We start from the raw sequence: 27,500 nt of genomic DNA, 5'->3' as shown, positions 1-27,500 counted from the left end.
ACTCAGTTCAGCCAAGAAGTGGCGCTCGACTCTCACCTCCATCAGCACCTCCGAAGCTCGGACAGCTCCTGTAGGCTGCGCATAGAAGGAAAGCATTGGACGCTCAACTTCAGCACCTCGAGTGTCGGACGGCTCCACCACCACCTCTCCACACTGTTAAGCGAGAGAGACGATAGGAGCCGTCGCGACGTACCCATGCAGCGCCGCCCGCCAACGCACAGAGGAGCGGAGGGGATCGGGCGCCAGGTCCGGGGGAAGGCTGGGAGGGAAGCTACGGCGCTGCTACCCAGCTTTCAACCCTGCGGGACCGGTGCTCCGCTCCTATCGCTCCGGCGAACAGGGTCCGCTACGCTTTCAACACCAGCGCCCGGCAGAGGGCTTGGAGAAGGCTCGCGCGGATCCTCGGTTCGGATCGCCTGGCTTCGCGGGAGCGGCCTTCGGCTAGGGCCGACGACGGCCGGACCGAGCAGATTTGGACCGGGGTGCGGGGCGAGTACCTGCCTCTCTCACGAAGGGAGTGTCACCGGTAAGAAGCCTCTTCCCACGTCTGCTTGCCGACTTACGCTCGCCCCGACGAGAGGCCCAACCGAAAGAGTGGAAAGGGGCAGAGATTTCCAGGGTCGCCCCACCAGGGATGCAATACCCCAGTGCAGACAGTCGGCCCTGCCCCGAACCTACTCGGTGGTTTGAAGGTTAACCTCTTGGGGAAAAGCAGCGATTCGCCTCGCGGTGCGTGCCTCCGCGGATCTAAACCCCCTCGATCGATGTGGGGCCAGAGGACCCCTTTTCCCCGTACGAAACTGTCAGCTCACCATGGGCTCGACGTCCGTGGGTCGGGGAGTTGAGCGCTTACGCGCGGCGGGACCTTATAACCTGCAGCGGCTGAGGAGCGAAGATTTCCAGGGTGGGCCCCCGGGGATGCCATACCCCGAGCAGCCTGTCGGCCCCGCTCCTAGCACGCTGGCAAGCAATGGAGTCTTCCCCGCGGCAGCCACCGCCCTCGCCCTAGCCTCGCCGTCGGTCGATGAAGAACGTCGTTCGCCCTCCTCTGGCTCGGGATTTGGAAACGGCCTGGCCTTCGCCTACTCCGTCGGGCAACTGCCTTCCGCCAGCCCCTTCCCTCGAATCCCCTTCTTCCATTTTAGACCCGATCAGGGGATTGGTCAGCCCAGCCCTGGGGTAAGAAGAGGGGTTGGGGTCGGTTCGGCTTCGGGTGCCCCGCTCGGCCAAAGGTTCCCCTCGCTTTGGAAGCACGCGAGGTCGCGGAGGGTGTCGGGGTTATTTTTTCGGCTCCCTGGCTTCGCGGGAGCGGCCTTCGGCTAGGGCCGAGGCCGTCCGGCCCGCGCAGATTTGGACCGGGGTCCGGGGCGAGTACCTGCCTCTCTCACGAAGGGAGTGTCACCGGTAAGAAGCCTCTTCCCACGTCTGCTTGCCGACTTACGCTCGCCCCGACGAGAGGCCCAACCGAAAGAGTGGAAAGGGGCAGAGATTTCCAGGGTCGCCCCACCAGGGATGCAATACCCCAGTGCAGACTGTCGGCCCTGCCCCGAACCTACTCGGTGGTTTGAAGGTTAACCTCTTGGGGAAAAGCAGCGATTCGCCTCGCGGTGCGTGCCTCCGCGGATCTAAACCCCCTCGATCGATGTGGGGCCAGAGGACCCCTTTTCCCCGTACGAAACGGCCGGCTCACCATGGGCTCGACATCCGTGGGTCGGAGAGTTGAGCGCTTACGCGCGGCGGGACCTTATAACCTGCAGCGGCTGAGGAGCGAAGATTTCCAGGGTGGGCCCCCGGGGATGCCATACCCCGAGCAGCCAGTCGGCCCCGCTCCTAGCGCGCTGACGAGCAATGGAGTCTTCCCCGCGGCAGCCACCGCCCTCGCCTCGCCGTCGGTCGATGAAGAGCCGAGTTCGCCCTCCTCTGCTCGGGACTCGGAAACGGCCTGGCCTTCGCCTACTCCGTCGGGCAACTGCCTTCCGCCAGCCCCTTCCCTCGAATCCCCTTCTTCCATTTTAGACCCGATCAGGGGATTGGTCAGCCCAGCCCTGGGGTAGGAAGAGGGGTTGGGGTCGGTTCGGCTTCCGGTGCCCCCGCTCGGCCAAAGGTCCCCTCGCTTTGGAAGCAGAGGGTGCCGGGGTTATTTTCGGCTTGACGCCTAGTCCGGTCCCTGCCGGTTCCCGTGGAGGCCCGCGGTCAAAACCAGCTCCCCGGCTGTCGGAGCCGGAGCCCCGCAGCCCGAGCGGACGCACCGAGTCCCTCATGTAAGGGATAGCCGCCCCTACGGAACGGCCCGGACTGGGACCAGGCACCCCCAGGCGCCGAAGGGGTGGGTCGGCCGTGTTGCCGAAGCTTAGCCGGCGCTGATGACCGCAGCCCCTAACGATGCCCACAGGCGGGGGAGCCAAGGAGAGCACTAGGAAGACGTGGCGGGGTCGGACGGCTCAATTTCCAGGGTGGGACCCCGGGGGTTCAGTACCCCGGGCATCCGGTCGGTTTCGCCGGCGCGACCCCAAGCCTTCCACGGCCCCCTTCGTGGGTGCAGGGATACCGTGCAGGGTGCAGGCTTAGACGCCAATTCCCCAGAAGTTTTAGGGATAGGGTTTGTCCGGGCGCCACCGCAGCGACAACCTCGCAAGAAGCTCTCTTCCACAAAAGCACGGGCAACGTTCGTGTGCGAGTGTTGGTCTCCCATGGTCTACCGACTCCCCCGGGCGGCCCAAGCGTTACGCCCACGGCCGGGCCCTCGAGCAGGCGCACCCCTGGTGCCTCTCGTAAGGGAAGGCTACGGTCCTCAACCCCTCGTATGGCGGGGAGGGCGCATTTGAAACGCTAAAGGACGAGCCCTGTTCGGGACCTGGCGGGGATCCGCGGATTGGCGAGAGGGATGGGTCTGCCGTTGGTCAGAGGGGACGCACCCCTGGGACGCAGTTTGGCATTAGCGACCGATGGCCCATCTACGACCATGTACTCCGGGAGCGCCAAGGAGGACGCGGGTGGGCTTTGGGGGCAGACTCAATTTCCAGGGTCTGGGCGCCGGGGGTGCAATACCCTTAAGCGCTCATGTCGGTTTCGTCTGCCGCCCGCCTCTGGCCCGGCTCCTAGTGACGGGTGCTGTGAACGTGCGATCGTGCTTGCGGTTGAAGAGTTCAAAGGCTACCGCTGGGGATAACACGCCCGGGGAATTTAGAAACCCCCCCCTGCGCTACAATCTCTGCTTCTGCCGGACTCGGAGGGGAGCCGCCCCGGGGGCGACCGCTCCCTCTCCTCTTCCGCGGCGTGCCGCGCGCTTCGCCGTCAGCAGCGGAGCGAACCTTTTTCTCGGTCCGCAGCTCTTCAGGCGTAGGCGGGCAGCGCTAACAGGGTACACTGGGGACCACTCGACCGCAACCGCTCCTCCGACCGACGAGCATACCTACCGCGGATACGCCACGGTGGGTCTAAGCCTCGTCGCCGCCGCGAGGAGCAGGCGGGAGCCGTCCCTTTTCGTGCTGCGGAAATAAACCGTGGACACAGAGGTGTGTCTGCGCTCTCCGACCGGGCGGGGGGCGATTGGACTTGCCCGAGGGACACTAGGCGAGGCGCTGCCGCGGGAGCCGGAGCTCCGCGCTGGACGCTGCCGCCGCCGCCGCCGCCCCCCACCCACGGTACGGTGGAGTACGCCCGTTCCATACGCTTCGTAGCAAACCTCAGCCGAAGCAGAGAGTCCTACCGCTGTGGCAGGAGCGGGGCCGTGCGAGGACCACACTGGCACCGCGCTACACAACCTTAGGCAGAGGACCACAGCCGCTCACGGGGAGCGGGGGATTGATGCGCGACCAAGACTGAGGCTAAGGAACGCTTTACCATAAACCGGCCGGGGCCAATACCCCTGACCGAGCAAAGTGCCCTGCCCCGCCGGATCGCGCTGTGTCAGATCGATCAAAAGAGCGGAGAGCCGAGACTCTACCGCTGGGAGTTTGTGGAGAACGGCCTGGCTTGCGTCCCGTCCTCCCGCCCTCGACCTCACATGGCTAGCCTCACCCGCCGGGAGCCACCCCATTGGGGACCGTAGGGCGGAGAAGGGGTCTCCGCGTCCGGAATTTACTTGTGGAGAACGGCCTGGCTTACGTCCCGTCCTCCCGCCCTCGACCTCACATGGCTAGCCTCACCCGCCGGGCGCCACCCCATTGGGGACCGTAGGGCGGAGAAGGGGTCTCCGCGTCCGGAATTTACTTGTGGAGAACGGCCTGGCTTACGTCCCGTCCTCCCGCCCTCGACCTCACACGGCTAGCCTCACCCGCCGGGCGCCACCCCATTGGGGACCGTAGGGCGGAGAAGGGGTCTCCGCGTCCGGAATTTACTTGTGGAGAACGGCCTGGCTTACGTCCCGTCCTCCCGCCCTCGACCTCACATGGCTAGCCTCACCCGCCGGGCGCCACCCCATTGGGGACCGTAGGGCGGAGAAGGGGTCTCCGCGTACGGAATTTCTTGTGGAGAACGGCCTGGCTTACGTCCCGTCCTCCCATGGCTAGCCTCACCCGCCGGGCGCCACCCCATTGGGGACCGTAGGGCGGAGAAGGGGTCTCCGCGTCCGGAATTTCTTGTGGAGAACGGCCTGGCTTACGTCCCGTCCTCCCGCCCTCGACCTCACATGGCTAGCCTACCCCGCCGGGCGCCGCTCCATTGGGGATACGGTACGGCAAAGCGCGACGCCGCACGATGCCAACACTTTGTGCAAAAACCTGGCAGAGTCGACCAAAACCTCGCTTCTTTGACCGGTATTTTTGATGCTTTTCTCTGCCGCCGAAGGTGCACTGAGGGTCGGATCGCCCAAAATTTTTACCGGTCGTTTTGGTCTGCGGTTCTTCCGAGAGGTGCCCGCCTGACAGTTCTTTTTCAGCAGCCTCCGAAAGGCCATCCAGCGGGCAAGCCAGGGGTTGGCAGCCGCCGGCGGTGAGCCTTCCCCGGCCGGGGCAGACGGCTCCGACCGCAAAATTTTTTCGACTTTCGCCGAGGCCAAAACCCCATGCACTTTTAAAGCCTGCCCGCAGCGCCGTCTCCTGTCAGACGTCCCTTGCCGCCTGCGGTGGTCCTCGCCCGGCAGAGAGAAGCCGGAGTCGCCCCCTCTCCGGTTCTTTTTCACCATTCCGGAGCTCTGAAATCTGCCGGACACCGAGTGACCGAGGACGCTTCCAGGAGGGCGGCAGCGAGAGGCAGAGTGCCACCGGTCGGGTCGCCGGTTCTCCCACACTTTGAAAATTTTTCGCTTGTTCTGGTGGGATGGAGAGAGAGCGTGGCTTATGCGCCCTCTGCCCCGCGGTCCGCCCTGGCTGGCCTTACGCCGGTGGTTCGCCAGGCCACCGGCACCTTGTACGGCGGGGACGGCGTGGCTTATGCGCCCGTCAACCCACCTACTCGCCCCGGCTAGCCTTTTACCCGGAGGGCGCCACGCTCCGGGTACCAGTGAGCGGCACGAACCCAGTCATACCATGCCGCTCACCTCGCGCCCTCTCCGGCCTCCGCCGCGGAGACCTCCCGCTAGGACCTGCGGGGGGCGATTTCTGCCAAAATCTACAAAGTCCCCGATGGTTAAGGACGTAGACTGTTGAGCGGGACCTACACACTCTTGTAGCCGATGGGGCTCGCCATTTCCCGCAGAAAATGGACCACCTCCCGCAGAGGAACATGAAATGCCCCTTCCCGCGGGACCCGAAGGACCGCTCTGTCCGAGCAGGCCTCCAGGACCACGGCACGCAAAAGCGACTCAGTCCCGCTGGCATTACGGATCTGACTTTGTGCAAAAACCAGGCAGAGTCGACCAAAACCTCCCTTCTTTGACCGGTGTTTTTGTTGCTTTTCTCTGCCGCCGAAGGTGCACTGAGGGTCGGATCGCCCAAAATTTTTACCGGTCGTTTTGGTCTGCGGTTCTTCCGAGAGGTGCCCGCCTGACAGTTCTTTTTCAGCAGCCTCCGAAAGGGCATCCAGCGGGCAAGCCAGGGGTTGGCAGCCGCCGGCGGTGAGCCTTCCCCGGCCGGGGCAGACAGCTCCGACCGCAAATTTTTTTCGACTTTCGCCGAGGCCAAAACCCCATGCACTTTTAAAGCCTGCCCGCAGCGCCGTCTCCTGGCAGACGTCCCTTGCCGCCTGCGGTGGTCCTCGCCCGGCAGAGAGAAGCCGGTTTCGCCCTCTCACCGGTTCTTTTTCACCATTCCGGAGCTCTGAAATCTGCCGGACACCGAGTGACCGAGGACGCTTCCAGGAGGGCGGCAGCGAGAGGCAGAGTGCCACCGGTCGGGTCCCCGGTTCTCCCACACTTTGAAAATTTTTCGCTTGTTCTGGTGGGATGGAGAGAGAGCGTGGCTTATGCGCCCTCTGCCCCGCGGTACGCCCTTGGCTAGCCTTACGCCGGTGGTTCGCCAGGCCACCGGCACCTTGTACAGCGGGGACGGCGTGGCTTATGCGCCCTCTGCCCCGCGGTCCGCCCTGTCTAGCCTTACGCCGGTGGTTCGCCAGGCCACCGGCACCTTGTACGGCGGGGACGGCGTGGCTTATGCGCCCGTCAACCCACCTGCTCGCCCCGGCTAGCCTTTTACCCGGAGGGCGCCACGCTCCGGGTAGCAGTGAGCGGCACGAGCCCAGTCATACCATGCCGCTCACCTCGCACCTTTTCCGGCCTCCGCCGCGGAGACCTCCCGCTAGGACATGCGGGGGGCGATCTTGACCAAAATCTACAAAGTCCCCGATGGTTAAGGACGTAGACTGTTGAGCGGGACCTACACACTCTTGCAGCCGAAGGGGCTCGCCATTTCCCGCAGAAAATGGACCACCTCCCGCAGAGGAACATGAAATGCCCCTTCCCGCGGGACCCGAAAGGACCGCCCTGTCCGAGCAGGCCTCCAGGACCACGGCACGCAAAAGCGACTCAGTCCCGCTGGCATTACGGATCTGACTTAGTGCAAAAACCTGGCAGAGTCGACCAAAACTCCCCTTCTCTGACCGGTATTTTTGTTGCTTTTCTCTGCCGCCGAAGGTGCACTACGGGTCGGATCGCCCAAAATTTTTACCGGTCGTTTTGGTCTGCGGTTCTTCCGAGAGGTGCCCGCCTGACAGTTCTTTTTCAGAAGCCTCCGAAAGGCCATCCAGCGGGCAAGCCATGAGTTGGCAGCCGCCGGCGGTGAGCCTTCCCCGGCCGGGGCAGACAGCTCCGACCGCATAATTTTTTCGACTTTTGCCGAGGCCAAAACCCCATGCACTTTTAAAGCCTGCCCGCAGCGCCGTCTCCTGTCAGACGTCCCCGCCGCCTGCGGTGGTCCTCGCCCGGCAGAGAGAAGCCGGAGTCGCCCTCTCTCCGGTTCTTTTTCACCATTCCGGAGGTCTGAAATCTGCCGTACTCCGAGTGACCGAGGACGCTTCCAGGAGGACGGCAGCGAGAGGCAGAGTGCCACCGGTCGGGAAGCCGGTTCTCCCACACTTTGAAAATTTTTCGCTTGTGCTGGTGGGATGGAGAGAGAGCGTGGCTTATGCGCCCTCTGCCCCGCGGTACGCCCTTGGCTAGCCTTACGCCGGTGGTTCGCCAGGCCACCGGCACCTTGTACGGCGGGGACGGCGTGGCTTATGCGCCCGTCAACCCACCTACTCGCCCCGGCTAGCCTTTTACCCGGAGGGCGCCACGCTCCGGGTAGCAGTGAGCGGCACGAGCCCAGTCATACCATGCCGCTCACCTCGCACCTTTTCCGGCCTCCGCCGCGGAGACCTCCCGCTAGGACATGCGGGGGGCGATCTTGACCAAAATCTACAAAGTCCCCGATGGTTAAGGACGTAGACTGTTGAGCGGGACCTACACACTCTTGCAGCCGAAGGGGCTCGCCATTTCCCGCAGAAAATGGACCACCTCCCGCAGAGGAACATGAAATGCCCCTTCCCGCGGGACCCGAAGGACCACTCTGTCCGAGCAGGCTTCCAGGACCACGGCACGCAAGAGCGACTCAGTCCCGCTGGCATTACGGATCTGACTTAGTGCAAAAACCTGGCAGAGTCGACCAAAACTCCCCTTCTCTGACCGGTATTTTTGTTGCTTTTCTCTGCCGCCGAAGGTGCACTACGGGTCGGATCGCCCAAAATTTTTACCGGTCGTTTTGGTCTGCGGTTCTTCCGAGAGGTGCCCGCCTGACAGTTCTTTTTCAGCAGCCTCCGAAAGGCCATCCAGCGGGCAAGCCAGGGGTTGGCAGCCGCCGGCGGTGAGCCTTCCCCGGCCGGGGCAGACAGCTCCGACCGCATAATTTTTTCGACTTTCGCCGAGGCCAAAACCCCTTGCACTTTTAAAGCCTGCCCGCAGCGCCGTCTCCTGTCAGACGTCCCCGCCGCCTGCGGTGGTCCTCGCCCGGCAGAGAGAAGCCGGAGTCGCCCTCTCTCCGGTTCTTTTTCACCATTCCGGAGCTCTTAAATCTGCCATACTCCGAGTGACCGAGGACGCTTCCAGGAGGGCGGCAGCGAGAGGCAGAGTGCAACTGGTCGGGAAGCCGGTTCTCCCACACTTTGAAAATTTTTCGCTTGTGCTGGTGGGATGGAGAGAGAGCGTGGCTTATGCGCCCTCTGCCCCGCGGTACGCCCTTGGCTAGCCTTACGCCGGTGGTTCGCCAGGCCACCGGCACCTTGTACGGCGGGGACGGCGTTGCTTATGCGCCCGTCATCCCACCTACTCGCCCCGGCTAGCCTTTTACCCGGAGGGCGCCACGCTCCGGGTAGCAGTGAGCGGCACGAGCCCAGTCATACCATGCCGCTCACCTCGCACCTTTTCCGGCCTCCGCCGCGGAGACCTCCCGCTAGGACATGCGGGGGGCGATCTTGACCAAAATCTACAAAGTCCCCGATGGTTAAGGACGTAGACTGTTGAGCGGGACCTACACACTCTTGCAGCCGAAGGGGCTCGCCATTTCCCGCAGAAAATGGACCACCTCCCGCAGAGGAACATGAAATGCCCCTTCCCGCGGGACCCGAAGGACCACTCTGTCCGAGCAGGCTTCCAGGACCACGGCACGCAAGAGCGACTCAGTCCCGCTGGCATTACGGATCTGACTTAGTGCAAAAACCTGGCAGAGTCGACCAAAACTCCCCTTCTCTGACCGGTATTTTTGTTGCTTTTCTCTGCCGCCGAAGGTGCACTACGGGTCGGATCGCCCAAAATTTTTACCGGTCGTTTTGGTCTGCGGTTCTTCCGAGAGGTGCCCGCCTGACAGTTCTTTTTCAGCAGCCTCCGAAAGGCCATCCAGCGGGCAAGCCAGGGGTTGGCAGCCGCCGGCGGTGAGCCTTCCCCGGCCGGGGCAGACAGCTCCGACCGCATAATTTTTTCGACTTTCGCCGAGGCCAAAACCCCATGCACTTTTAAAGCCTGCCCGCAGCGCCGTCTCCTGTCAGACGTCCCCGCCGCCTGCGGTGGTCCTCGCCCGGCAGAGAGAAGCCGGAGTCGCCCTCTCTCCGGTTCTTTTTCACCATTCCGGAGCTCTTAAATCTGCCATACTCCGAGTGACCGAGGACGCTTCCAGGAGGGCGGCAGCGAGAGGCAGAGTGCAACCGGTCGGGAAGCCGGTTCTCCCACACTTTGAAAATTTTTCGCTTGTGCTGGTGGGATGGAGAGAGAGCGTGGCTTATGCGCCCTCTGCCCCGCGGTACGCCCTTGGCTAGCCTTACGCCGGTGGTTCGCCAGGCCACCGGCACCTTGTACGGCGGGGACGGCGTTGCTTATGCGCCCGTCATCCCACCTACTCGCCCCGGCTAGCCTTTTACCCGGAGGGCGCCACGCTCCGGGTAGCAGTGAGCGGCACGAGCCCAGTCATACCATGCCGCTCACCTCGCACCTTTTCCGGCCTCCGCCGCGGAGACCTCACGCTCTGTTCTGCGGAGAGCGATTTTGGGCAAAATCTACAAAGTCCCCGATGGTTAAGGACGTAGACTGTTCAGCGGGACCTACACACTCTTGTAGCCGAAGGGGCTCGCCATTTCCCGCAGAAAATGGATCACCTCCCGCAGAGGAACATGAAATGCCCCTTCCCGCGGGACCCGCAGGACCGCTCTGTCCGAGCAGGCCTCCAGGACCACGGCACGCAAAAGCGACTCAGTCCCGCTGGCATTACGGATCTGACTTAGTGCAAAAACCTGGCAGAGTCGACCAAAACTCCCCTTCTCTGACCGGTATTTTTGTTGCTTTTCTCTGCCGCCGAAGGTGCACTACGGGTCGGATCGCCCAAAATTTTTACCGGTCGTTTTGGTCTGCGGTTCTTCCGAGAGGTGCCCGCCTGACAGTTCTTTTTCAGAAGCCTCCGAAAGGGCATCCAGCGGGCAAGCCAGGGGTTGGCAGCCGCCGGCGGTGAGCCTTCCCCGGCCGGGGCAGACAGCTCCGACCGCATAATTTTTTCGACTTTTGCCGAGGCCAAAACCCCATGCACTTTTAAAGCCTGCCCGCAGCGCCGTCTCCTGTCAGACGTCCCCGCCGCCTGCGGTGGTCCTCGCCCGGCAGAGAGAAGCCGGAGTCGCCCTCTCTCCGGTTCTTTTTCACCATTCCGGAGCTCTTAAATCTGCCGTACTCCGAGTGACCGAGGACGCTTCCAGGAGGGCGGCAGCGAGAGGCAGAGTGCCACCGGTCGGGAAGCCGGTTCTCCCACACTTTGAAAATATTTCGCTTGTGCTGGTGGGATGGAGAGAGAGCGTGGCTTATGCGCCCTCTGCCCCGCGGTCCGCCCTGGCTAGCCTTACGCCGGTGGTTCGCCAGGCCACCGGCACCTTGTACGGCGGGGACGGCGTTGCTTATGCGCCCGTCATCCCACCTACTCGCCCCGGCTAGCCTTTTACCCGGAGGGCGCCACGCTCCGGGTAGCAGTGAGCGGCACGAGCCCAGTCATACCATGCCGCTCACCTCGCACCTTTTCCGGCCTCCGCCGCGGAGACCTCACGCTCTGTTCTGCGGAGAGCGATTTTGGGCAAAATCTACAAAGTCCCCGATGGTTAAGGACGTAGACTGTTGAGCGGGACCTACACACTCTTGTAGCCGAAGGGGCTCGCCATTTCCCGCAGAAAATGGATCACCTCCCGCAGAGGAACATGAAATGCCCCTTCCCGCGGGACCCGAAGGACCGCTCTGTCCGAGCAGGCCTCCAGGACCACGGCACGCAAAAGCGACTCAGTCCCGCTGGCATTACGGATCTGACTTAGTGCAAAAACCTGGCAGAGTCGACCAAAACTCCCCTTCTCTGACCGGTATTTTTGCTGCTTTTCTCTGCCGCCGAAGGTGCACTACGTGTCGGATCGCCCAAAATTTTTACCGGTCGTTTTGGTCTGCGGTTCTTCCGAGAGGTGCCCGCCTGACAGTTCTTTTTCAGCAGCCTCCGAAAGGGCATCCAGCGGGCAAGCCAGGGGTTGGCAGCCGCCGGCGGTGAGCCTTCCCCGGCCGGGGCAGACAGCTCCGACCGCATAATTTTTTCGAACTTCTCCGAGGTCAAAATCCCAGGCACTCCGACGGAAGGTCCGCCGCGCGTCTCCCGTCTGACGTCCCCGCCGCTCGCGGTGGTCCTCGCCCGGCAGGGAGCTGCCGGATTCGCCCTCTTACCGGTTCTTTTTCACCTTTCCGGAGCTCTGATATCTGCCGCACACACAGTGACCGAGGACGCTTCCAGGAGGGCGGCAGCGAGAGGCAGAGTGCCACCGGGCGGGTCCTCGGTTCTCCCACACTTAGAAAATTTTTGCGCTTGTGCTGGTGCGAGGACGTAGGTCTTTCGACCGGGGCAAGCCTGGAGGGCGGTAGCCGGGATTGGCGCCCTATTCCCGGCTAGCTCTCGGAGGCTTCACCCGGTTGGAGGTTGGAGCTCCGACTTCCATGGGCATGTTCCTCACCGGGACCTACGACCAAGTGTGGCCGAGGGACAGTGACACATTCCCGGGTAGCCTGAGTGGCTGCTCCCGCTGAGCTACTTCCATGGGCACTATTCCTCCCCGGGACTTGCCGCCAAGTCTTGGCCGGGGGACAGTGACACATTCCCGGGTAGCCTGAGTGGCTGCTCCCGCTGAGCTACTTCCATGGGCACTATTCCTCCCCGGGACTTGCCGCCAAGTCTTGGCCGGGGGACAGTGACACATTCCCGGGTAGCCTGAGTGGCTGCTCCCGCTGAGCTCTCACTTCCATGGGCATGTTCCTCACCGGGACATACTACCAAGTGTGGCCGGGTTTCGAGCTCCAAACTCGGCTTGCACTTGGTCGCTTGGGGGGTCCCCTCCGCTCCGGGAAGGGCGCCCTCCAGCGGGCAGACGAGGGTACTTCTAGTCTGCCCGAGCTCCATGGGGCCCCTCTCGCCCCTAGGCTCCCCGCCCAGGGTTCCAGGGTCCCGGATACAGCCACCCTGTCGAGTTCGGTATAGGGTACCGGGCCTGGCTGGAATCACGCCGGGATCGGTGAGACCTCCTCGGCCGCGGCTCAGCCTCCAAACTCCCTTTCGCGGTTCTCTTCCCTTCAACTTCCATGGGCATGTTCCACACCGGGACCTCCGACCAAGTGTGGCCGGGGAACAGTCGCCCATGCCCGGGTAGCCTCAGCAAGTGCTCCCGCTGAGGTCAACTTGGAGGTTGGAGCTCCGACTTCCATGGGCACTGTTCCTCCCCGGGACCTGCCGCCAAGTCTGGCCGGGGGACAGTGACACATTCCCGGGTAGCTTGAGCGGCTTCTCCCGCTGAACTCTTACTTCCATGGGCATGTTCCTCATCAGGAACCAACGACCAAGTGTGGCCCAGGGACAGTGACACATTCCCGGGTAGCCTCAGCAGCTGCTCCCGCTGAGCTACTTCCATGGGCACTATTCCTCCCCGGGACTTGCCGCCAAGTCTTGGCCGGGGGACAGTGACACATTGCCGGGTAGCCTGAGTGGCTGCTCCCGCTGAGCTCTTACTTCCATGGGCATGTTCCTCACCGGGACCAACTACCAAGTGTGGCCGGGTTTCGAGCTCCAAACTCGGCTTGCACTTGGTCGCTTGGGGGGTCCCCTCCGCTCCGGGAAGGGCGCCCTCCAGCGGGCAGACGAGGGTACTTCTAGTCTGCCCGAGCTCCATGGGGCCCCTCTCGCCCCTAGGCTCCCCGCCCAGGGTTCCAGGGTCCCGGATACAGCCACCCTGTCGAGTTCGGTATAGGGTACCGGGCCTGGCTGGAATCACGCCGGGATCGGTGAGACCTCCTCGGCCGCGGCTCAGCCTCCAGACTCCCTTTCGCGGTTCTCTTCCCTTCAACTTCCATGGGCATGTTCCACACCGGGACCTCCGACCAAGTGTGGCCGGGGAACAGTCGCCCATGCCCGGGTAGCCTCAGCAAGTGCTCCCGCTGAGGTCAACTTGGAGGTTGGAGCTCCGACTTCCATGGGCACTGTTCCTCCCCGGGACCTGCCGCCAAGTCTGGCCGGGGGACAGTGACACATTCCCGGGTAGCTTGAGCGGCTTCTCCCGCTGAACTCTTACTTCCATGGGCATGTTCCTCATCAGGAACCAACGACCAAGTGTGGCCCAGGGACAGTGACACATTCCCGGGTAGCCTCAGCAGCTGCTCCCGCTGAGCTACTTCCATGAGCACTATTCCTCCCCGGGACCTGCCGCCAAGTCTGGCCGGGGGACAGTGACACATTCCCGGGTAGCCTCAGCAGCTGCTCCCGCTGAGCTACTTCCATGGGCACTATTCCTCCCCGGGACTTGCCGCCAAGTCTTGGCCGGGGGACAGTGACACATTGCCGGGTAGCCTGAGTGGCTGCTCCCGCTGAGCTCTTACTTCCATGGGCATGTTCCTCACCGGGACCAACTACCAAGTGTGGCCGGGTTTCGAGCTCCAAACTCGGCTTGCACTTGGTCGCTTGGGGGGTCCCCTCCGCTCCGGGAAGGGCGCCCTCCAGCGGGCAGACGAGGGTACTTCTAGTCTGCCCGAGCTCCATGGGGCCCCTCTCGCCCCTAGGCTCCCCGCCCAGGGTTCCAGGGTCCCGGATACAGCCACCCTGTCGAGTTCGGTATAGGGTACCGGGCCTGGCTGGAATCACGCCGGGATCGGTGAGACCTCCTCGGCCGCGGCTCAGCCTCCAAACTCCCTTTCGCGGTTCTCTTCCCTTCAACTTCCATGGGCATGTTCCACACCGGGACCTCCGACCAAGTGTGGCCGGGGAACAGTCGCCCATGCCCGGGTAGCCTCAGCAAGTGCTCCCGCTGAGGTCAACTTGGAGGTTGGAGCTCCGACTTCCATGGGCACTGTTCCTCCCCGGGACCTGCCGCCAAGTCTGGCCGGGGGACAGTGACACATTCCCGGGTAGCTTGAGCGGCTTCTCCCGCTGAACTCTTACTTCCATGGGCATGTTCCTCATCAGGAACCAACGACCAAGTGTGGCCCAGGGACAGTGACACATTCCCGGGTAGCCTCAGCAGCTGCTCCCGCTGAGCTACTTCCATGAGCACTATTCCTCCCCGGGACCTGCCGCCAAGTCTGGCCGGGGGACAGTGACACATTCCCGGGTAGCCTCAGCAGCTGCTCCCGCTGAGCTACTTCCATGGGAACTATTCCTCCCCGGGACTTGCCGCCAAGTCTTGGCCGGGGGACAGTGACACATTCCCGGGTAGCCTGAGTGGCTGCTCCCGCTGAGCTCTTACTTCCATGGGCATGTTCCTCACCGGGACATACTACCAAGTGTGGCCGGGTTTCGAGCTCCAAACTCGGCTTGCACTTGGTCGCTTGGGGGGTCCCCTCCGCTCCGGGAAGGGCGCCCTCCAGCGGGCAGACGAGGGTACTTCTAGTCTGCCCGAGCTCCATGGGGCCCCTCTCGCCCCTAGGCTCCCCGCCCAGGGTTCCAGGGTCCCGGATACAGCCACCCTGTCGAGTTCGGTATAGGGTACCGGGCCTGGCTGGAATCACGCCGGGATCGGTGAGACCTCCTCGGCCGCGGCTCAGCCTCCAGACTCCCTTTCGCGGTTCTCTTCCCTTCAACTTCCATGGGCATGTTCCACACCGGGACCTCCGACCAAGTGTGGCCGGGGAACAGTCGCCCATGCCCGGGTAGCCTCAGCAAGTGCTCCCGCTGAGGTCAACTTGGAGGTTGGAGCTCCGACTTCCATGGGCACTGTTCCTCCCCGGGACCTGCCGCCAAGTCTGGCCGGGGGACAGTGACACATTCCCGGGTAGCTTGAGCGGCTTCTCCCGCTGAACTCTTACTTCCATGGGCATGTTCCTCATCAGGAACCAACGACCAAGTGTGGCCCAGGGACAGTGACACATTCCCGGGTAGCCTCAGCAGCTGCTCCCGCTGAGCTACTTCCATGAGCACTATTCCTCCCCGGGACCTGCCGCCAAGTCTGGCCGGGGGACAGTGACACATTCCCGGGTAGCCTCAGCAGCTGCTCCCGCTGAGCTACTTCCATGGGCACTATTCCTCCCCGGGACTTGCCGCCAAGTCTTGGCCGGGGGACAGTGACACATTGCCGGGTAGCCTGAGTGGCTGCTCCCGCTGAGCTCTTACTTCCATGGGCATGTTCCTCACCGGGACCAACTACCAAGTGTGGCCGGGTTTCGAGCTCCAAACTCGGCTTGCACTTGGTCGCTTGGGGGGTCCCCTCCGCTCCGGGAAGGGCGCCCTCCAGCGGGCAGACGAGGGTACTTCTAGTCTGCCCGAGCTCCATGGGGCCCCTCTCGCCCCTAGGCTCCCCGCCCAGGGTTCCAGGGTCCCGGATACAGCCACCCTGTCGAGTTCGGTATAGGGTACCGGGCCTGGCTGGAATCACGCCGGGATCGGTGAGACCTCCTCGGCCGCGGCTCAGCCTCCAAACTCCCTTTCGCGGTTCTCTTCCCTTCAACTTCCATGGGCATGTTCCACACCGGGACCTCCGACCAAGTGTGGCCGGGGAACAGTCGCCCATGCCCGGGTAGCCTCAGCAAGTGCTCCCGCTGAGGTCAACTTGGAGGTTGGAGCTCCGACTTCCATGGGCACTGTTCCTCCCCGGGACCTGCCGCCAAGTCTGGCCGGGGGACAGTGACACATTCCCGGGTAGCTTGAGCGGCTTCTCCCGCTGAACTCTTACTTCCATGGGCATGTTCCTCATCAGGAACCAACGACCAAGTGTGGCCCAGGGACAGTGACACATTCCCGGGTAGCCTCAGCAGCTGCTCCCGCTGAGCTACTTCCATGAGCACTATTCCTCCCCGGGACCTGCCGCCAAGTCTGGCCGGGGGACAGTGACACATTCCCGGGTAGCCTCAGCAGCTGCTCCCGCTGAGCTACTTCCATGGGAACTATTCCTCCCCGGGACTTGCCGCCAAGTCTTGGCCGGGGGACAGTGACACATTCCCGGGTAGCCTGAGTGGCTGCTCCCGCTGAGCTCTTACTTCCATGGGCATGTTCCTCACCGGGACATACTACCAAGTGTGGCCGGGTTTCGAGCTCCAAACTCGGCTTGCACTTGGTCGCTTGGGGGGTCCCCTCCGCTCCGGGAAGGGCGCCCTCCAGCGGGCAGACGAGGGTACTTCTAGTCTGCCCGAGCTCCATGGGGCCCCTCTCGCCCCTAGGCTCCCCGCCCAGGGTTCCAGGGTCCCGGATACAGCCACCCTGTCGAGTTCGGTATAGGGTACCGGGCCTGGCTGGAATCACGCCGGGATCGGTGAGACCTCCTCGGCCGCGGCTCAGCCTCCAGACTCCCTTTCGCGGTTCTCTTCCCTTCAACTTCCATGGGCATGTTCCACACCGGGACCTCCGACCAAGTGTGGCCGGGGAACAGTCGCCCATGCCCGGGTAGCCTCAGCAAGTGCTCCCGCTGAGGTCAACTTGGAGGTTGGAGCTCCGACTTCCATGGGCACTGTTCCTCCCCGGGACCTGCCGCCAAGTCTGGCCGGGGGACAGTGACACATTCCCGGGTAGCTTGAGCGGCTTCTCCCGCTGAACTCTTACTTCCATGGGCATGTTCCTCATCAGGAACCAACGACCAAGTGTGGCCCAGGGACAGTGACACATTCCCGGGTAGCCTCAGCAGCTGCTCCCGCTGAGCTACTTCCATGAGCACTATTCCTCCCCGGGACCTGCCGCCAAGTCTGGCCGGGGGACAGTGACACATTCCCGGGTAGCCTCAGCAGCTGCTCCCGCTGAGCTACTTCCATGGGCACTATTCCTCCCCGGGACTTGCCGCCAAGTCTTGGCCGGGGGACAGTGACACATTGCCGGGTAGCCTGAGTGGCTGCTCCCGCTGAGCTCTTACTTCCATGGGCATGTTCCTCACCGGGACCAACTACCAAGTGTGGCCGGGTTTCGAGCTCCAAACTCGGCTTGCACTTGGTCGCTTGGGGGGTCCCCTCCGCTCCGGGAAGGGCGCCCTCCAGCGGGCAGACGAGGGTACTTCTAGTCTGCCCGAGCTCCATGGGGCCCCTCTCGCCCCTAGGCTCCCCGCCCAGGGTTCCAGGGTCCCGGATACAGCCACCCTGTCGAGTTCGGTATAGGGTACCGGGCCTGGCTGGAATCACGCCGGGATCGGTGAGACCTCCTCGGCCGCGGCTCAGCCTCCAAACTCCCTTTCGCGGTTCTCTTCCCTTCAACTTCCATGGGCATGTTCCACACCGGGACCTCCGACCAAGTGTGGCCGGGGAACAGTCACCCATGCCCGGGTAGCCTCAGCGGCTGCTCCCGCTGAGGTCAACTTGGAGGTTGGAGCTCCGACTTCCATGGGCACTATTCCTCCCCGGGACCTGCCGCCAAGTCTGGCCGGGGGACAGTGACACATTCCCGGGTAGCCTGAGCGGCTGCTCCCGCTGCACTCTTTAGTGCCATGGGCATGTTCCTCATCAGGAATCAACGACCAAGTGTGGCCGAGGGACAGTGACACATTCCCGGGTAGCCTGAGTGGCTGCTCCCGCTGAGCTACTTCCATGAGCACTATTCCTCCCCGGGACCTGCCGCCAAGTCTGGCCGGGGGACAGTGACACATTCCCGGGTAGCCTGAGTGGCTGCTCCCGCTGAGCTACTTCCATGAGCACTATTCCTCCCCGGGACCTGCCGCCAAGTCTTGGCCGGGGGACAGTGACACATTCCCGGGTAGCCTGAGTGGCTGCTCCCGCTGAGCTCTTACTTCCATGGGCATGTTCCTCACCGGGACATACTACCAAGTGTGGCCGAGTTTCGAGCTCCAAACTCGGCTTGCACTTGGTCGCTTGGGGGGTCCCCTCCGCTCCGGGAAGGGCGCCCTCCAGCGGGCAGACGAGGGTACTTCTAGTCTGCCCGAGCTCCATGGGGCCCCTCTCGCCCCTAGGCTCCCGGCCCAGGGTTCCAGGGTCGCGGATCCAGCCACCATGCGGAGTTCGGTTTGGGTACCGGGCCTGGCAGAAATCACGCCGGGATCGGTGAGCCCTCCTCGGCCGCGGCTTCGCGCAAAAACTCCCTTTCGCGGTTCTCTTCACTTCAACTTCCATGGACACGTTCCACACTTGGACCTACGACCAAGTGTGCCCGGGGAACAGTAACCCATGCCCGGGCAGCCTCAGCAAGTGCTCCCGCTGAGGTCAATTTGGAGGTTTGAGCTCCGACTTCCATGGCCATGTTCCTCACCGGGACCTACGACCAAGCGTGGCCGGGTTTCGAGCTCCAAACTCGGCTTGCACTTTGTGGCCAAGGGGGTCCCCTCCGCTCCGGGAAGGGCGCCCTCCAGCGGGCAGACGAGGTTACTTCTAGTCTGCCCGAGCTCCATGGGGCATTATTCCTCCCCGGGACTTGCCGCCAAGTCTGGCCGGGGGACAGTGACACTTGGCCGGGTAGGCGAAGTGGCTTCTCCCGCTGACTTGCCCCTTTGGAAGTAGGAGCTCTTACTTCCATGGGCATTATACCTCTCGAAGACTTAGAGCCAAGTGAGCTCCTACTTCCATGGGCATTATTCCTCCCCGGGACTTGCCGCCAAGTCTGGCCGGGGGACAGTGACACTTGGCCGGGTAGGCGAAGTGGCTTCTCCCGCTGACTTGCCCCTTTGGAAGTAGGAGCTCCTACTTCCATGGGCATTATTCCTCCCCGGGACTTGCCGCCAAGTCTGGCCGGGGGACAGTGACACTTGGCCGGGTAGGCGAAGTGGCTTCTCCCGCTGACTTGCCCCTTTGGAAGTAGGAGCTCCTACTTCCATGGGCATTATTCCTCCCCGGGACTTGCCGCCAAGTCTGGCCGGGGGACAGTGACACTTGGCCGGGTAGGCGAAGTGGCTTCTCCCGCTGACTTGCCCCTTTGGAAGTAGGAGCTCCTACTTCCATGGGCATTATTCCTCCCCGGGACTTGCCGCCAAGTCTGGCCGGGGGACAGTGACACTTGGCCGGGTAGGCGAAGTGGCTTCTCCCGCTGACTTGCCCCTTTGGAAGGAGGAGCTCCTACTTCCATGGGCATTATTCCTCCCCGGGACTTGCCGCCAAGTCTGGCCGGGGGACAGTGACACTTGGCCGGGTAGGCGAAGTGGCTTCTCCCGCTGACTTGCCCCTTTGGAAGTAGGAGCTCCTACTTCCATGGGCATTATTCCTCCCCGGGACTTGCCGCCAAGTCTGGCCGGGGGACAGTGACACTTGGCCGGGTAGGCGAAGTGGCTTCTCCCGCTGACTTGCCCCTTTGGAAGTAGGAGCTCTTACTTCCATGGGCATTATACCTCTCGAAGACTTAGAGCCAAGTGAGCTCCTACTTCCATGGGCATTATTCCTCCCCGGGACTTGCCGCCAAGTCTGGCCGGGGGACAGTGACACTTGGCCGGGTAGGCGAAGTGGCTTCTCCCGCTGACTTGCCCCTTTGGAAGGAGGAGCTCCTACTTCCATGGGCATTATTCCTCCCCGGGACTTGCCGCCAAGTCTGGCCGGGGGACAGTGACACTTGGCCGGGTAGGCGAAGTGGCTTCTCCCGCTGACTTGCCCCTTTGGAAGTAGGAGCTCCTACTTCCATGGGCATTATTCCTCCCCGGGACTTGCCGCCAAGTCTGGCCGGGGGACAGTGACACTTGGCCGGGTAGGCGAAGTGGCTTCTCCCGCTGACTTGCCCCTTTGGAAGTAGGAGCTCTTACTTCCATGGGCATTATACCTCTCGAAGACTTAGAGCCAAGTGAGCTCCTACTTCCATGGGCATTATTCCTCCCCGGGACCTACTGCCAAGTGTGGCCGGGGAACAGTGACTCTTGGCCGGATAGAACTAGTGGCTTCTCCCGCTGACTTGCCCCTTTGGAAGTAGGAGCTCCTACTTCCATGGGCATTATTCCTCCCCGGGACCTACTGCCAAGTGTGGCCGGGGAACAGTGACATGTGGCCGGATAGGCCAAGTGGCTTCTCCCGCTGACTTGCCCCTTTGGAAGTAGGAGCTCCTACTTCCATGGGCATTATTCCTCCCCGGGACCTACTGCCAAGTGTGGCCGGGGAACAGTGACTCTTGGCCGGTTAGGCCAAGTGGCTTCTCCCGCTGACTTGCCCCTTTGGGTGTAGGAGCTCCTACTTCCATGGGCATTATTCCTCCCCGGGACCTACTGCCAAGTGTGGCCGGGGAACAGTGACTCTTGGCCGGATAGGCCAAGTGGCTTCTCCCGCTGACTTGCCCCTTTGGAAGTAGGAGCTCCTACTTCCATGGGCATTATTCCTCCCCGGGACCTACTGCCAAGTGTGGCCGGGGAACAGTGACTCTTGGCCGGTTAGGCCAAGTGGCTTCTCCCGCTGACTTGCCCCTTTGGAAGTAGGAGCTCCTACTTCCATGGGCATTATTCCTCCCCGGGACCTACTGCCAAGTGTGGCCGGGGAACAGTGACTCTTGGCCGGATAGGCCAAGTGGCTTCTCCCGCTGACTTGCCCCTTTGGAAGTAGGAGCTCCTACTTCCATGGGCATTATTCCTCCCCGGGACCTCCTGCCAAGTGTGGCCGGGGAACAGTGACTCTTGGCCGGATAGGCCAAGTGGCTTCTCCCGCTGACTTGCCCCTTTGGAAGTAGGAGCTCCTACTTCCATGGGCATTATTCCTCCCCGGGACTTGCCGCCAAGTCTGGCCGGGGGACAGTGACACTTGGCCGGGTAGGCGAAGTGGCTTCTCCCGCTGACTTGCCCCTTTGGAAGTAGGAGCTCTTACTTCCATGGGCATTATACCTCTCGAAGACTTAGAGCCAAGTGAGCTCCTACTTCCATGGGCATTATTCCTCCCCGGGACTTGCCGCCAAGTCTGGCCGGGGGACAGTGACACTTGGCCGGGTAGGCGAAGTGGCTTCTCCCGCTGACTTGCCCCTTCGGAAGTAGGAGCTCCTACTTCCATGGGCATTATTCCTCCCCGGGACTTGCCGCCAAGTCTGGCCGGGGGACAGTGACACTTGGCCGGGTAGGCGAAGTGGCTTCTCCCGCTGACTTGCCCCTTTGGAAGTAGGAGCTCTTACTTCCATGGGCATTATACCTCTCGAAGACTTAGAGCCAAGTGAGCTCCTACTTCCATGGGCATTATTCCTCCCCGGGACTTGCCGCCAAGTCTGGCCGGGGGACAGTGACACTTGGCCGGGTAGGCGAAGTGGCTTCTCCCGCTGACTTGCCCCTTTGGAAGTAGGAGCTCCTACTTCCATGGGCATTATTCCTCCCCGGGACCTACTGCCAAGTGTGGCCGGGGGACAGTGACTCTTGGCCGGATAGGCCAAGTGGCTTCTCCCGCTGACTTGCCCCTTTGGAAGTAGGAGCTCCTACTTCCATGGGCATTATTCCTCCCCGGGACCTACTGCCAAGTGTGGCCGGGGAACAGTGACTCTTGGCCGGGTAGGCCAAGTGGCTTCTCCCGCTGACTTGCCCCTTTGGAAGTAGGAGCTCCTACTTCCATGGGCATTATTCCTCCCCGGGACCTACTGCCAAGTGTGGCCGGGGAACAGTGACTCTTGGCCGGATAGGCCAAGTGGCTTCTCCCGCTGACTTGCCCCTTTGGAAGTAGGAGCTCTTACTTCCATGGGCATTATTCCTCCCCGGGACCTACTGCCAAGTGTGGCCGGGGAACAGTGACTCTTGGCCGGATAGGCCAAGTGGCTTCTCCCGCTGACTTGCCCCTTTGGAAGTAGGAGCTCTTACTTCCATGGTCATTATTCCTCCCCGGGACCTACTGCCAAGTGTAGCCGGGGAACAGTGACTCTTTGCCGGATAGGCCAAGTGGCTTCTCCCGCTGACTTGCCCCTTTGGAAGTAGGAGCTCTTACTTCCATGGGCATTATTCCTCCCCGGGACCTACTGCCAAGTGTGGCCGGGGAACAGTGACTCTTGGCCGCATAGGCCAAGTGGCTTCTCCCGCTGACTTGCCCCTTTGGAAGTAGGAGCTCTTACTTCCATGGTCATTATTCCTCCCCGGGACCTACTGCCAAGTGTAGCCGGGGAACAGTGACTCTTGGCCGGATAGGCCAAGTGGCTTCTCCCGCTGACTTGCCCCTTTGGAAGTAGGAGCTCTTACTTCCATGGGCATTATTCCTCCCCGGGACCTACTGCCAAGTGTGGCCGGGGAACAGTGACTCTTGGCCGCATAGGCCAAGTGGCTTCTCCCGCTGACTTGCCCCTTTGGAAGTAGGAGCTCTTACTTCCATGGTCATTATTCCTCCCCGGGACCTACTGCCAAGTGTAGCCGGGGAACAGTGACTCTTGGCCGGATAGGCCAAGTGGCTTCTCCCGCTGACTTGCCCCTATGGAAGTAGGAGCTCTTACTTCCATGGGCATTATTCCTCCCCGGGACCTACTGCCAAGTGTGGCCGGGGAACAGTGACTCTTGGCCGGATAGGCCAAGTGGCTTCTCCCGCTGACTTGCCCCTTTGGAAGTAGGAGCTCTTACTTCCATGGTCATTATTCCTCCCCGGGACCTACTGCCAAGTGTGGCCGGGGAACAGTGACTCTTGGCCGGATAGGCCAAGTGGCTTCTCCCGCTGACTTGCCCCTTTGGAAGTAGGAGCTCCTACTTCCATGGGCATTATTCCTCCCCGGGACCTACTGCCAAGTGTGGCCGGGGAACAGTGACTCTTGCCTGGGTAGGCCAAGTGGCTTCTCCCGCTGACTTGCCCCTTTGGAAGTAGGAGCTCCTACTTCCATGGGCATTATTCCTCCCCGGGACCTACTGCCAAGTGTGGCCGGGGAACAGTGACTCTTGGCCGGATAGAACTAGTGGCTTCTTCCGCTGACTTGCCCCTTTGGAAGTAGGAGCTCCTACTTCCATGGGCATTATTCCTCCCCGGGACCTACAGCCAAGCTTGGCCGGGGGACAGTGACATGTGGCCGGATAGGCCAAGTGGCTTCTCCCGCTGACTTGCCCCTTTGGAAGTAGGAGCTCCTACTTCCATGGGCATTATTCCTCCCCGGGACCTACTGCCAAGTGTGGCCGGGGAACAGTGACTCTTGGCCGGATAGGCCAAGTGGCTTCTCCCGCTGACTTGCCCCTTTGGAAGTAGGAGCTCCTACTTCCATGGGCATTATTCCTCCCCGGGACCTATTGCCAAGTGTGGCCGGGGAACAGTGACTCTTGGCCGGATAGGCCAAGTGGCTTCTCCCGCTGACTTGCCCCTTTGGAAGTAGGAGCTCTTACTTCCATGGGCATTATTCCTCCCCGGGACCTACTGCCAAGTGTGGCCGGGGAACAGTGACTCTTGGCCGGATAGGCCAAGTGGCTTCTCCCGCTGACTTGCCCCTTTGGAGGTAGGAGCTCCTACTTCCATGGGCATTATTCCTCCCCGGGACCTACTGCCAAGTGTGGCCGGGGAACAGTGACTCTTGGCCGGGTAGGCCAAGTGGCTTCTCCCGCTGACTTGCCCCTTTGGAGGTAGGAGCTCCTACTTCCATGGGCATTATTCCTCCCCGGGACCTACTGCCAAGAGTGGCCGGGGAACAGTGACTCTTGGCCGGATAGGCCAAGTGGCTTCTCCCGCTGACTTGCCCCTTTGGAGGTAGTAGCTCCTACTTCCATGGGCATTATTCCTCCCCGGGACCTACTGCCAAGTGTGGCCGGGGAACAGTGACTCTTGGCCGTGTAGGCCAAGTGGCTTCTCCCGCTGACTTGCCCCTTTGGAAGTAGGAGCTCCTACTTCCATGGGCACTATTCCTCTCCGGGACCTACTGCCAAGTGTGGCCGGGGAACAGTGACTCTTGGCCGGATAGGCCAAGTGGCTTCTCCCGCTGACTTGCCCCTTTGGAAGTAGGAGCTCTTACTCCCATGGGCAGTATACCTCTCGGGGACTTAGAGCCAAGTGTCTTCACCCTTTGGAGGTGGTAGCTCCTACTTCCATGGGCATTATTCCTCCCCGGGACCTACTGCCAAGTGTGGCCGGGGAACAGTGACTCTTGGCCGGATAGAACTAGTGGCTTCTCCCGCTGACTTGCCCCTTTGGAAGTAGGAGCTCCTACTTCCATGGGCATTATTCCTCCCCGGGACCTATTGCCAAGTGTGGCCGGGGAACAGTGACTCTTGGCCGGATAGGCCAAGTGGCTTCTCCCGCTGACTTGCCCCTTTGGAAGTAGGAGCTCCTACTTCCATGGGCATTATTCCTCCCCGGGACCTACTGCCAAGTAAGGCCGGGGAACAGTGACTCTTGGCCGGATAGAACTAGTGGCTTCTTCCGCTGACTTGCCCCTTTGGAAGTAGGAGCTCCTACTTCCATGGGCATTATTCCTCCCCGGGACCTACAGCCAAGTGTGGCCGGGGGACAGTGACATGTGGCCGGATAGGCCAAGTGGCTTCTCCCGCTGACTTGCCCCTTTGGAAGTAGGAGCTCCTACTTCCATGGGCATTATTCCTCCTTGGGACCTACTGCCAAGTGTGGCCGGGGAACAGTGACTCTTGGCCGGGTAGGCCAAGTGGCTTCTCCCGCTGACTTGCCCCTTTGGAAGTAGGAGCTCCTACTTCCATGGGCATTATTCCTCCCCGGGACCTACTGCCAAGTGTGGCCGGGGAACAGTGACTCTTGGCCGGGTAGGCCAAGTGGCTTCTCCCGCTGACTTGCCCCTTTGGAAGTAGGAGCTCTTACTCCCATGGGCAGTATACCTCTCGGGGACTTAGAGCCAAGTGTCTTCACCCTTTGGAGGTAGTAGCTCCTACTTCCATGGGCATTATTCCTCCCCGGGACCTACTGCCAAGTGTAGCCGGGGAACAGTGACTCTTGGCCGGATAGAACTAGTGGCTTCTCCCGCTGACTTGCCCCTTTGGAAGTAGGAGCTCCTACTTCCATGGGCATTATTCCTCCCCGGGACCTATTGCCAAGTGTGGCCGGGGAACAGTGACTCTTGGCCGGATAGGCCAAGTGGCTTCTCCCGCTGACTTGCCCCTTTGGAAGTAGGAGCTCCTACTTCCATGGGCATTATTCCTCCCCGGGACCTACTGCCAAGTAAGGCCGGGGAACAGTGACTCTTGGCCGGATAGAACTAGTGGCTTCTTCCGCTGACTTGCCCCTTTGGAAGTAGGAGCTCCTACTTCCATGGGCATTATTCCTCCCCGGGACCTACAGCCAAGTGTGGCCGGGGGACAGTGACATGTGGTTGGATAGGCCAAGTGGCTTCTCCCGCTGACTTGCCCCTTTGGAAGTAGGAGCTCCTACTTCCATGGGCATTATTCCTCCCCGGGACCTACTGCCAAGTGTGGCCGGGGAACAGTGACTCTTGGCCGCGTAGGCCAAGTGGCTTCTCCCGCTGACTTGCCCCTTTGGAAGTAGGAGCTCCTACTTCCATGGGCATTATTCCTCCCCGGGACCTACTGCCAAGTGTGGCCGGGGAACAGTGACTCTTGGCCGGGTAGGCCAAGTGGCTTCTCCCGCTGACTTGCCCCTTTGGAAGTAGGAGCTCTTACTCCCATGGGCAGTATACCTCTCGGGGACTTAGAGCCAAGTGTCTTCACCCTTTGGAGGTAGTAGCTCCTACTTCCATGGGCATTATTCCTCCCCGGGACCTACTGCCAAGTGTAGCCGGGGAACAGTGACTCTTGGCCGGATAGAACTAGTGGCTTCTCCCGCTGACTTGCCCCTTTGGAAGTAGGAGCTCCTACTTCCATGGGCATTATTCCTCCCCGGGACCTACTGCCAAGAGTGGCCGGGGAACAGTGACTCTTGGCCGGATAGGCCAAGTGGCTTCTCCCGCTGACTTGCCCCTTTGGAAGTAGGAGCTCCTACTTCCATGGGCATTATTCCTCCCCGGGACCTACTGCCAAGTAAGGCCGGGGAACAGTGACTCTTGGCCGGATAGAACTAGTGGCTTCTTCCGCTGACTTGCCCCTTTGGAAGTAGGAGCTCCTACTTCCATGGGCATTATTCCTCCCCGGGACCTACAGCCAAGCTTGGCCGGGGGACAGTGACATGTGGCCGGATAGGCCAAGTGGCTTCTCCCGCTGACTTGCCCCTTTGGAGGTAGGAGCTCTTACTTCCATGGGCATTATTCCTCTCCGGGACCTACAGCCAAGTGTGGCCGGGGAACAGTGAAACTTGGCCGAATAGGCCAAGTGGCTGCTCCCGCTGACTTGCCCCTTTGGAAGTAGGAGCTCCTACTTCCATGGGCATTATTCCTCCCCGGGACCTATAGCCAAGTGTGGCCGGGGGACGGTGACATGTGGCCGGATAGGCCGAGCGGCTTCTCCCGCTGACGTCATCGCTTTGGAAGTCGGAGCTCCTACTTCCATGGGCTTGTTCCTCCCCGGGACTTGCCGCCAAGTCTGGCCGGGGGACAGTGACATGTGGCCGGATAGGCCAACTGGCTGCTCCCGCTGAGCCCCTACTTCCATGGGCTTGTTCGTCCCCCGGGACTTGCCGCCAAGTCTGGCCGGGGAACAGTGACATGCCGCCGGATACGGCCGAGCGGCTGCTCCCGCTGACGTCATCGCTTTGGAAGTAGGAGCTCCTACTTCCATGGGCTTGTTCCTCCCCGGGACTTGCCGCCAAGTCTGGCCGGGGGACAGTGACATGTGGCCGGATAGGCCAACTGGCTGCTCCCGCTGAGCCCCTACTTCCATGGGCTTGTTCGTCCCCGGGACTTGCCGCCAAGTCTGGCCGGGGAACAGTGACATGCCGCCGGATACGGCCGAGCGGCTGCTCCCGCTGACGTCATCACTTTGGAAGTCGGAGCTCCTACTTCCATGGGCTTGTTCCTCCCCGGGACTTGCCGCCAAGTCTGGCCGGGGGACAGTGACATGTGGCCGGATAGGCCAACTGGCTGCTCCCGCTGAGCCCCTACTTCCATGGGCTTGTTCGTCCCCGGGACTTGCCGCCAAGTCTGGCCGGGGAACAGTGACATGCCGCCGGATACGGCCGAGCGGCTGCTCCCGCTGACGTCATCACTTTGGAAGTCGGAGCTCCTACTTCCATGGGCTTGTTCCTCCCCGGGACTTGCCGCCAAGTCTGGCCGGGGGACAGTGACATGTGGCCGGATAGGCCAACTGGCTGCTCCCGCTGAGCCCCTACTTCCATGGGCTTGTTCGTCCCCGGGACTTGCCGCCAAGTCTGGCCGGGGAACAGTGACATGCCGCCGGATACGGCCGAGCGGCTGCTCCCGCTGACGTCATCACTTTGGAAGTCG

This window comes from Engystomops pustulosus, unplaced genomic scaffold (genome assembly GCF_040894005.1).
Source record: "Engystomops pustulosus unplaced genomic scaffold, aEngPut4.maternal MAT_SCAFFOLD_351, whole genome shotgun sequence".
Lineage (NCBI taxonomy): Eukaryota > Metazoa > Chordata > Amphibia > Anura > Leptodactylidae > Engystomops > Engystomops pustulosus.
This window is presented reverse-complemented; position numbering follows the sequence as displayed.